Genomic DNA, 13,259 nt, shown 5'->3' on the forward strand with positions numbered 1-13,259 from the left:
ATTTTAACATAAAACTATTAAACAGAAACAGATAGATGGTGTCACTTTTTTATATATGTGTGGCAGTTAAGGTCATTAAATATGCTTTGATTATATAATTAAGACTGTTGTTGTGTAATACTAGCAGCTTGAAATATATAATACAAGGCATTTTAGTGGGGGGGGGGGGTTCTACCACACATTCTCACTGGGATTCATTAAACTCTGTGCAGGAATAGTGCTATTCCTACATGGAGCGGATCGTGCCAGTGCAAGCACAGCAGTGTGCCTTGCATGTTCATGAAGATGCACTGCTGTACAACCTGCATGGGTATGATCCGTGAATGAGTGCAGGGAGCATGTCTGAGCATTGGTCACACAGTAAACATGCCCCCTCCACTCAGAAAGTACTGTATGGCACTTTGAAAAGAAAAACAGAGTCTGCTGACACAGTCAACATACCCCCAACAGAACAGATATCTGCAGAATGGTGAGATTTGTGTCCTGGCAAAGAGCTGAGGCTCAAAGTCATTAAATAATGACAAACATATGAGTGTAAGACCCCACATCCTCCAAGTAAGTCATGCTAATGCTAAACTTATTAGTCATCAACATCCCAAGCTTGTAAGAGCAATATTTAAAATCTGTCCTCTTTGCCCTCCCACCATGTTAGGCTTCGTCCAAATTGATTGCTGTTAGAGGTGGAGAGATATGACTGCTAGCTATGTGCACATTTAGTTAATAAAAATAAAGCAAATAATTATTTTTTTTTCTGTCCTCATTAAAGTTTAGGCATAGCTGAGTGGGTGGGAATGTCGTGCAGTTGTGTATAGCATAGCTTAAACATCCGAAGGAGCTAAACAGAAATATACAGCCAAAATAGTCAAAGTGAAATAATGTAGTGGTTAGAGCTTTCACTTATTATACAGTCATTCATGGTTTGAGCCCTGATGGAGTACATTCATTTTTATATGTGAAAACAGCACTAAAAGTATCATTTTTATAAATAGGTAGTGAATAATATACATTTGTTAATCAGGGTAGAGTAGCAGGTCCAAATATGAGGTGTCAGTGTAGTACAGATGTGAAATCCCTTAAATGAAAACATCATAACTAAAAAATCTTATGTTAAACAACCAAAATAATAAGTTATGGCATATTCTAAGTATTAATTTTCAATATAATATATCAAAACCAACCAATCTAAATTATATAAACTATATTTATGACTCCTTTAGGAAATTTATAAACATCAATACAGATATAAAATTGTGGATACAATTACTAATACAATTCACTTCTACAAAAAACTTCACTAACAAGATGCATAAAAACATTTCATCAATTGGGAGACAAAAAAAATCATTTGTTGGCAACACTGTATAAACAACCAGAAAGTATTAGATTTCCAACATATATTAAATACATATGGTGTTACAAACAATGACTGGCTAGTACTGCAAAGTGTAATATCACATGCACAAGATCTGTGTAGAATAATCCACAACTCCTCGTTTAAAGCAAGTTCCAAAACAACAAAACTAATGTTTGAAATTGTTTACAACAATTACAACTGGACAAATATAACTTCAAAATTTTATAGAATATTAATGAATTACAAAGTTAAAAGTCATCAAAACTACTGGAATTTCATTACAAAAGGCCACAAAATAAACTTATCAATGGAAAGTAAAACTAACTTATTGTACTCTATAAAATTAACTTCTCATTCACACTTTTGGAAAATATATATGTGGAAGTTTCTGCACAGACCATTTCCTACTAATAACAAACTAGCCGAGTTTATCTCTACCAAGGGAGTTATATGTTGGAGGCATTTGCAAAAATGTGAAGCAAACTGGATATATAGGTTACACAACTGTATATAACTAAAACAATATTGGGTAGAAAGAAGTACATTTCTTCAAGATACATTTACAGACACATTTATATTAACAAAATCTCTAATATTGTTAAATGTTAATGAAAAAATTGAAATGAACAAAAAAGATTTATACCTACTATGAACTGTGTTAGCTGTGGCAAGGAAATGCATTACAAGAAAATTAAAATTGTCATCTGAGCCAACAATTAAAGAATTTTTATGTCTCTTGAAAGAAACAGCATTGGTGGAAACAAAAACCATGGAACTGAGAATTGCTCCAAAAGTTCAGAGTAATAATCTCTGGAATAAGATACTATCTCTAATTGACAATATAAATCTGATCTCGGTAGTCTCTTAAAGACAAGGAAAAAAAGAAGAAGAAATCTGTTTACATTCTATGCATAATCTTCACAGCTTGATTGTTTTTATAATTCAATTTTATTCAGGCCAAATCTATATAATGTACATAGTTTATTATAGTTTATCACTTATGTTTCAATTGTTATTTATAATGGATTATTTTTACTATGGTAAAACTAATAAAAATTTTCAAACAGATGTGAAGCCCCATATAAACACACGTGTCCCATACGGTATATCCACAAAACAATATAGTGTAATGAAAGCACATAGGGGGGTGTTATGGAAGGGAAACATACATATCATAAGATCTCATTAAGAACGAATCAACCCCACAATCCTGATAGTCCATAAAATGAAAGCTGAACAATGCTAAATTGTGCTCAGCTATGCTTAGCCAGAGTAAGGATTGCTTAAATTTGTATGCTTAGCAATAATTAGCATAGCTAAGTGGATCTGCACACTGATAAGCAGTGCTTAGCATCTACCCTTTAAGCAATGCTTATCTTTGCTAAGCAGGTTTTCTCGTCATTTAGCTTAGCTCAGCTTATTCAAAACCGTCAAATCACAGCAAAGGGTGGGAAATCCGCCTTAGTTAAACCTCACAGGTGGGAATACAGCCCATAACCAAGTGTAGCTCATAACTGCAGGCACTATGGCTTGTGTTGGTGAGGGTGTGCACTTTTGGGTGCAGTGTTGGGGCATTCAGGAGTCCAGGGTCATGGTTGAACTCCTAGTAAAAGAGTATGAAGGGAGACTGCTTCAGGACCAGTACCAGGGCTCCCAATACAAAGCAGAGGCATGGGACCCTCTTGCATGTGATCTCACCAGTGCCACTGGCATCCCTTGGATGTGTGAGCAGGTCCAGCACCACCACTTTGCTGACTTGAAGGATAGGAAGAGTGAGCTCTTGGACAGTGGGTACAAGATGCATGGGTGAGGAATGTCCCAGATGTGTGTAAGTATCAGTATCAATACGTATTTTCCAAAGTCCAGCCTGTGTATGTGATCGATAGGTATGCATAAATGTTTCTCTATCTCCTGTACAGCTGTAGATGAGAGGGCCATGAACATGGATGTCCATGACAGCAGGCTGCTAAGGCTGTGTGGTGAGGCTGGTGAGTACAAATCTAGCTTGTAATATTCAGGACAAATAAATAGAAAGGAGTAGAATGTCACCTGTCAGTATTTAAAAATGGGTATGATTTGTACTGAATAAATGAGACATTAGCAGAGTAATAGTGATTTACAGGTTATATATCAATAAAAGTGTCAGTACCTGTCAATAAAAGTCAAAACCCCAGACTGGATGTGTTTACTTTGATATCCGGTGGTATGAATCAAAATGTGTACAGTTTCTGCACAGCAACTATAGCTCTGAAAGCATTAAATAATCAAGGCTCATCTGACAAAGATTGTGGAGTTGTAAAACAGGAAATTAACTATAGGAAATGTTCCATTCACAAAGATCTGATACGTGAATAGTAATGTTGTGTTAACCAGTGTTTTCCAGACTGTGCTATGTCAAAGTAAGAATACACAGTATAAGAACTATCTGCCATGCATGAGTGTCAAAATTACAAGGTCAGATTGTACACCCAAGAGAGAAAACAATCAAGCAAGAGACAGCAGTTTCTCAATAGCTCATTCTGATGAAACACAAGCTTGTTGTGTTGTTTGCACAAACAGGCACTGTTCGAATCCCGAGAATAGTAGTAAGCTGTATGCATAATTTCACCCAGGAATAGTGAATATCTGTAGAAACAGTCAGGTAGTTTTAACAGAAATTTCCTCCACAGGTCTGCCAGGTAAGAAAAGGTATAACTTAACTGTAAGAAGGCTGTACTTATACACTGTGTACAACACCCATTATCCAACCCCAAGCCTGCAAATGACAGCAAGATAAGTACATACACGAAGTAGTCTCCTCCAAGAAATGTCCCTCAAGTGTCATGCTGTCACAGCTAGTGGTCACTACCTCTAACACCCAGGGTGACCAATAAAAATCAAGGCAGATTATGGCAGTAGTGAACACACACACACACACACACGCACACACATGCACACACACACAAACACACACAAACAAACACACACCTCAGCAAGATCTCTAAAGACTTGTAACAATTATTTTAACATAAAACTATTAAACAGAAACAGATAGATGGTGTCACTTTTTTATATTGAAATGTGTGGCAGTTAAGGTCATTAAATATGCTTTGATTATATAATTAAGACTGTTGTTGTGTAATACTAGCAGCTTGAAATATATAATACAAGGCATTTTAGTGTGGGGGAGGGGGTTCTACCACACATTCTCACTGGGATTCATTAAACTCTGTGCAGGAATAGTGCTATTCCTACATGGAGCGGATCGTGCCAGTGCAAGCACAGCAGTGTGCCTTGCATGTTCATGAAGATGCACTGCTGTACAACCTGCACGGGTATGATCCGTGAATGAGTGCAGAGAGCATGTCTGAGCATTGGTCACACAGTAAACATGCCCCCTGCACTCAGAAAGTACTGTATGGCACTTTGAAAAGAAAAACAGAGTCTGCTGACACAGTCAACATACCCCCAACAGAACAGATATCTGCAGAATGGTGAGATTTGTGTCCTGGCAAAGAGCTGAGGCTCAAAGTCATTAAATAATGACAAACATATGAGTGTAAGACCCCACATCCTCCAAGTAAGTCATGCTAATGCTAAACTTATTAGTCATCAACATCCCAAGTTTGTAAGAGCAATATTTAAAATCTGTCCTCTTTGCCCTCCCACCATGTTAGGCTTCGTCCAAATTGTATGCTGTTAGAGGTGGAGAGATATGACTGCTAGCTATGTGCACATTTAGTTAATAAAAATAAAGCAAATAATTATTTTTTCTGTCCTCATTAAAGTTTAGGCATAGCTGAGTGGGTGGGCATGTCGTGCAGCTGTGTATAGCATAGCTTAAACATCCGAAGGAGCTAAACAGAAATATACAGCCAAAATAGTCAAAGTGAAATAATGTAGTGGTTAGAGCTTTCACTTATTATACAGTCATTCATGTTTTGAGCCCTGATGGAGTACATTCATTTTTATATGTGAAAACAGCACTAAAAGTATCATTTTTATAAACAGGTAGTGAATAATATACATTTGTTAATCAGGGTAGAGTAGCAGGTCCAAATATGAGGTGTCAGTGTAGTACAGATGTGAAATCCCTTAAATGAAAACATCATAACTAAAAAATCTCATGTTAAACAACCAAAATAATAAGTTATGGCATATTCTAAGTATTAATTTTCAATATAATATATCAAAACCAACCAATCTAAATTATATAAACTATATTTATGACTCCTTTAGGAAATTTATAAACATCAATACAGATATAAAATTGTGGATACAATTACTAATACAATTCACTTCTACAAAAAACTTCACTAACAAGATGCATAAAACATTTCATCAATTGGGAGACAAAAAAAATCATTTGTTGGCAACACTGTATAAACAACCAGAAAGTATTAGATTTCCAACATATATTAAATTCATATGGTGTTACAAACAATGACTGGCTAGTACTGCAAAGTGTAATATCACATGCACAAGATCTGTGTAGAATAATCTACAACTCCTCGTTTAAAGCAAGTTCCAAAACAACAAAACTAATGTTTGAAATTGTTTACAACAATTACAACTGGACAAATATAACTTCAAAATTTTACAGAATTTTAATGAATTACAAAGTTAAAAGTCATCAAAACTACTGGAATTTCATTACAAAAGGCCACAAAATAAACTTATCAATGGAAAGTAAAACTAACTTATTGTACTCTATAAAATTAACTTCTCATTCACACTTTTGGAAAATATATATGTGGAAGTTTCTGCACAGACCATTTCCTACTAATAACAAACTAGCCGAGTTTATCTCTACCAAGGGAGTTATATGTTGGAGGCGTTTACAAAAATGTGAAGCAAACTGGATATATAGGTTACACAACTGTATATAACTAAAACAATATTGGGTAGAAAGAAGTACATTTCTTCAAGATACATTTACAGACACATTTATATTAACAAAATCTCTAATATTGTTAAATGTTAATGAAAAAATTGAAATGAACAAAAAAGATTTATACCTACTATGAACTGTGTTAGCTGTGGCAAGGAAATGCATTACAAGAAAATTACAATTGTCATCTGAGCCAACAATTAAAGAATTTTTATGTCTCTTGAAAGAAACAGCATTGGTGGAAACAAAAACCATGGAACTGAGAATTGCTCCAAAAGTTCAGAGTAATAATCTCTGGAATAAGATACTATCTCTAATTGACAATATAAATCTGATCTCGGTAGTCTCTTAAAGACAAGGAAAAAAAGAAGAAGAAATCTGTTTACATTCTATGCATAATCTTCACAGTTTGATTGTTTTTATAATTCAATTTTATTCAGGCCAAATCTATATAATGTACATAGTTTATTATAGTTTATCACTTATGTTTCAATTGTTATTTATAATGGATTATTTTTACTATGGTAAAACTAATAAAAATTTTCAAACAGATGTGAAGCCCCCATATAAACACACGTGTCCCATACGGTATATCCACAAAACAATATAGTGTAATGAAAGCACATAGGGGGGTGTTATGGAAGGGAAACATACATATCATAAGATCTCATTAAGAACGAATCAACCCCACAATCCTGATAGTCCATAAAATGAAAGCTGAACAATGCTAAATTGTGCTCAGCTATGCTTAGCCAGAGTAAGGATTGCTTAAATTTGTATGCTTAGCAATAATTAGCATAGCTAAGTTGATTTGCACACTGATAAGCAGTGCTTAGCATCTACCCTTTAAGCAATGCTTATCTTTGCTAAGCAGGTTTTCTCGTCATTTAGCTTAGCTCAGCTTATTCAAAACCGTCAAATCACAGCAAAGGGTGGGAAATCCGCCCTAGTTAAACCTCACAGGAGGGAATACAGCCCATAACCAATTGTAGCTCATAACTGCAGGCACTATGGCTTGTGTTGGTGAGGGTGTGCACTTTTGGGTGCAGTGTTGGGGCATTCAGGAGTCCAGGGTCATGGTTGAACTCCTAGTAAAAGAGTATGAAGGGAGACTGCTTCAGGACCAGTACCAGGGCTCCCAATACAAAGCAGAGGCGTGGGACCCTCTTGCATGTGATCTCACCAGTGCCACTGGCATCTCTTGGATGTGTGAGCAGGTCCAGCACCACCACTTTGCTGACTTGAAGCATAGGAAGAGTGAGCTCTTGGACAGTGGGTACAAGATGCATGGGTGAGGAATGTCCCAGATGTGTGTAAGTATCAGTATCAATACGTATTTTCCAAAGTCCAGCCTGTGTATGTGATCGATAGGTATGCATATATGTTTCTCTATCTCCTGTACAGCTGTAGATGAGAGGGCCATGAACATGGATGTCCATGACAGCAGGCTGCTAAGGCTGTGTGGTGAGGCTGGTGAGTACAAATCTAGCTTGTAGTATTCAGGACAAATAAATAGAAAGGAGTAGAATGTCACCTGTCAGTATTTAAAAATGGGTATGATTTGTACTGAATAAATGAGACATTAGCAGAGTAATAGTGATTTACAGGTTATATATCAATAAAAGTGTCAGTACCTGTCAATAAAAGTCAAAACCCCAGACTGGATGTGTTTACTTTGATATCCGGTGGTATGAATCAAAATGTGTACAGTTTCTGCACAGCAACTATAGCTATGAAAGCATTAAATAATCAAGGCTCATCTGACAAAGATTGTGGAGTTGTAAAACAGGAAATTAACTATAGGAAATGTTCCATTCACAAAGATCTGATACGTGAATAGTAATGTTGTGTTAACCAGTGTTTTCCAGACTGTGCTATGTCAAAGTAAGAATACACAGTATAAGAACTATCTGCCATGCATGAGTGTCAAAATTACAAGGTCAGATTGTACACCCAAGAGAGAAAACAATCAAGCAAGAGACAGCAGTTTCTCAATAGCTCATTCTGATGAAACACAAGCTTGTTGTGTTGTTTGCACAAACAGGCACTGTTCGAATCCCGAGAATAGTAGTAAGCTGTATGCATAATTTCACCCAGGAATAGTGAATATCTGTAGAAACAGTCAGGTAGTTTTAACAGAAATTTCCTCCACAGGTCTGCCAGGTAAGAAAAGGTATAACTTAACTGTAAGAAGGCTGTACTTATACACTGTGTACAACACCCATTGTCCAACCCCAAGCCTGCAAATGACAGCAAGATAAGTACATACACGAAGTAGTCTCCTCCAAGAAATGTCCCTCAAGTGTCATGCTGTCACAGCTAGTGGTCACTACCTCTAACACCCAGGGTGACCAATAAAAATCAAGGCAGATTATGGCAGTAGTGAACACACACACACACACACACACACACACACACACACACACACACACACACACACATGCACACACATGCACACACACACAAACACACACAAACAAACACACACCTCAGCAAGATCTCTAAAGACTTGTAACAATTATTTTAACATAAAACTATTAAACAGAAACAGATAGATGGTGTCACTTTTTTATATTGAAATGTGTGGCAGTTAAGGTCATTAAATATGCTTTGATTATATAATTAAGACTGTTGTTGTGTAATACTAGCAGCTTGAAATATATAATACAAGGCATTTTAGTGTGGGGGAGGGGGTTCTACCACACATTCTCACTGGGATTCATTAAACTCTGTGCAGGAATAGAGCTATTCCTACATGGAGCGGATCGTGCCAGGGCAAGCACAGCAGTGTGCCTTGCATGTTCATGAAGATGCACTGCTGTACAACCTGCACGGGTATGATCCGTGAATGAGTGCAGGGAGCATGTCTGAGCATTGGTCACACAGTAAACATGCCCCCTGCACTCAAAAAGTACTGTATGGCACTTTGAAAAGAAAAACAGAGTCTGCTGACACAGTCAACATACCCCCAACAGAACAGATATCTGCAGAATGGTGAGATTTGTGTCCTGGCAAAGAGCTGAGGCTCAAAGTCATTAAATAATGACAAACATATGAGTGTAAGACCCCACATCCTCCAAGTAAGTCATGCTAATGCTAAACTTATTAGTCATCAACATCCCAAGTTTGTAAGAGCAATATTTAAAATCTGTCCTCTTTGCCCTCCCACCATGTTAGGCTTCGTCCAAATTGTATGCTGTTAGAGGTGGAGAGATATGACTGCTAGCTATGTGCACATTTAGTTAATAAAAATAAAGCAAATAATTATTTTTTTTCTGTCCTCATTAAAGTTTAGGCATAGCTGAGTGGGTGGGCATGTCGTGCAGCTGTGTATAGCATAGCTTAAACATCCGAAGGAGCTAAACAGAAATATACAGCCAAAATAGTCAAAGTGAAATAATGTAGTGGTTAGAGCTTTCACTTATTATACAGTCATTCATGTTTTGAGCCCTGATGGAGTACATTCATTTTTATATGTGAAAACAGCACTAAAAGTATCATTTTTATAAACAGGTAGTGAATAATATACATTTGTTAATCAGGGTAGAGTAGCAGGTCCAAATATGAGGTGTCAGTGTAGTACAGATGTGAAATCCCTTAAATGAAAACATCATAACTAAAAAATCTCATGTTAAACAACCAAAATAATAAGTTATGGCATATTCTAAGTATTAATTTTCAATATAATATATCAAAACCAACCAATCTAAATTATATAAACTATATTTATGACTCCTTTAGGAAATTTATAAACATCAATACAGATATAAAATTGTGGATACAATTACTAATACAATTCACTTCTACAAAAAACTTCACTAACAAGATGCATAAAAACATTTCATCAATTGGGAGACAAAAAAAAATCATTTGTTGGCAACACTGTATAAACAACCAGAAAGTATTAGATTTCCAACATATATTAAATTCATATGGTGTTACAAACAATGACTGGCTAGTACTGCAAAGTGTAATATCACATGCACAAGATCTGTGTAGAATAATCTACAACTCCTCGTTTAAAGCAAGTTCCAAAACAACAAAACTAATGTTTGAAATTGTTTACAACAATTACAACTGGACAAATATAACTTCAAAATTTTACAGAATTTTAATGAATTACAAAGTTAAAAAGTCATCAAAACTACTGGAATTTCATTACAAAAGGCCACAAAATAAACTTATCAATGGAAAGTAAAACTAACTTATTGTACTCTATAAAATTAACTTCTCATTCACACTTTTGGAAAATATATATGTGGAAGTTTCTGCACAGACCATTTCCTACTAATAACAAACTAGCCGAGTTTATCTCTACCAAGGGAGTTATATGTTGGAGGCGTTTACAAAAATGTGAAGCAAACTGGATATATAGGTTACACAACTGTATATAACTAAAACAATATTGGGTAGAAAGAAGTACATTTCTTCAAGATACATTTACAGACACATTTATATTAACAAAATCTCTAATATTGTTAAATGTTAATGAAAAATTGAAATGAACAAAAAAGATTTATACCTACTATGAACTGTGTTAGCTGTGGCAAGGAAATGCATTACAAGAAAATTACAATTGTCATCTGAGCCAACAATTAAAGAATTTTTATGTCTCTTGAAAGAAACAGCATTGGTGGAAACAAAAACCATGGAACTGAGAATTGCTCCAAAAGTTCAGAGTAATAATCTCTGGAATAAGATACTATCTCTAATTGACAATATAAATCTGATCTCGGTAGTCTCTTAAAGACAAGGAAAAAAAGAAGAAGAAATCTGTTTACATTCTATGCATAATCTTCACAGTTTGATTGTTTTTATAATTCAATTTTATTCAGGCCAAATCTATATAATGTACATAGTTTATTATAGTTTATCACTTATGTTTCAATTGTTATTTATAATGGATTATTTTTACTATGGTAAAACTAATAAAAATTTTCAAACAGATGTGAAGCCCCCATATAAACACACGTGTCCCATACGGTATATCCACAAAACAATATAGTGTAATGAAAGCACATAGGGGGGTGTTATGGAAGGGAAACATACATATCATAAGATCTCATTAAGAACGAATCAACCCCACAATCCTGATAGTCCATAAAATGAAAGCTGAACAATGCTAAATTGTGCTCAGTAATGCTTAGCCAGAGTAAGGATTGCTTAAATTTGTATGCTTAGCAATAATTAGCATAGCTAAGTTGATTTGCACACTGATAAGCAGTGCTTAGCATCTACCCTTTAAGCAATGCTTATCTTTGCTAAGCAGGTTTTCTCGTCATTTAGCTTAGCTCGGCTTATTCAAAACCGTCAAATCACAGCAAAGGGTGGGAAATCCGCCCTAGTTAAACCTCACAGGTGGGAATACAGCCCATAACCAATTGTAGCTCATAACTGCAGGCACTATGGCTTGTGTTGGTGAGGGTGTGCACTTTTGGGTGCAGTGTTGGGGCATTCAGGAGTCCAGGGTCATGGTTGAACTCCTAGTAAAAGAGTATGAAGGGAGACTGCTTCAGGACCAGTACCAGGGCTCCCAATACAAAGCAGAGGCGTGGGACCCTCTTGCATGTGATCTCACCAGTGCCACTGGCATCCCTTGGATGTGTGAGCAGGTCCAGCACCACCACTTTGCTGACTTGAAGCATAGGAAGAGTGAGCTCTTGGACAGTGGGTACAAGATGCATGGGTGAGGAATGTCCCAGATGTGTGTAAGTATCAGTATCAATACGTATTTTCCAAAGTCCAGCATGTGTATGTGATCGATAGGTATGCATATATGTTTCTCTATCTCCTGTACAGCTGTAGATGAGAGGGCCATGAACATGGATGTCCATGACAGCAGGCTGCTAAGGCTGTGTGGTGAGGCTGGTGAGTACAAATCTAGCTTGTAGTATTCAGGACAAATAAATAGAAAGGAGTAGAATGTCACCTGTCAGTATTTAAAATGGGTATGATTTGTACTGAATAAATGAGACATTAGCAGAGTAATAGTGATTTACAGGTTATATATCAATAAAAGTGTCAGTACCTGTCAATAAAAGTCAAAACCCCAGACTGGATGTGTTTACTTTGATATCCGGTGGTATGAATCAAAATGTGTACAGTTTCTGCACAGCAACTATAGCTCTGAAAGCATTAAATAATCAAGGCTCATCTGACAAAGATTGTGGAGTTGTAAAACAGGAAATTAACTATAGGAAATGTTCCATTCACAAAGATCTGATACGTGAATAGTAATGTTGTGTTAACCAGTGTTTTCCAGACTGTGCTATGTCAAAGTAAGAATACACAGTATAAGAACTATCTGCCATGCATGAGTGTCAAAATTACAAGGTCAGATTGTACACCCAAGAGAGAAAACAATCAAGCAAGAGACAGCAGTTTCTCAATAGCTCATTCTGATGAAACACAAGCTTGTTGTGTTGTTTGCACAAACAGGCACTGTTCGAATCCCGAGAATAGTAGTAAGCTGTATGCATAATTTCACCCAGGAATAGTGAATATCTGTAGAAACAGTCAGGTAGTTTTAACAGAAATTTCCTCCACAGGTCTGCCAGGTAAGAAAAGGTATAACTTAACTGTAAGAAGGCTGTACTTATACACTGTGTACAACACCCATTGTCCAACCCCAAGCCTGCAAATGACAGCAAGATAAGTACATACACGAAGTAGTCTCCTCCAAGAAATGTCCCTCAAGTGTCATGCTGTCACAGCTAGTGGTCACTACCTCTAACACCCAGGGTGACCAATAAAAATCAAGGCAGATTATGGCAGTAGTGAACACACACACACACACACACACACACACACACACACACACACACACACACACACACACACACACACACACACATGCACACACACACACACAAACACACACAAACAAACACACACCTCAGCAAGATCTCTAAAGACTTGTAACAATTATTTTAACATAAAACTATTAAACAGAAACAGATAGATGGTGTCACTTTTTTATATTGAAATGTGTGGCAGTTAAGGTCATTAAATATGCTTTGATTATATAATTAAGAC

This window comes from Protopterus annectens, chromosome 15.part0, assembly GCF_019279795.1.
Source record: "Protopterus annectens isolate FY-2018-M chromosome 15.part0, PAN1.0, whole genome shotgun sequence".
NCBI lineage: Eukaryota > Metazoa > Chordata > Ceratodontiformes > Protopteridae > Protopterus > Protopterus annectens.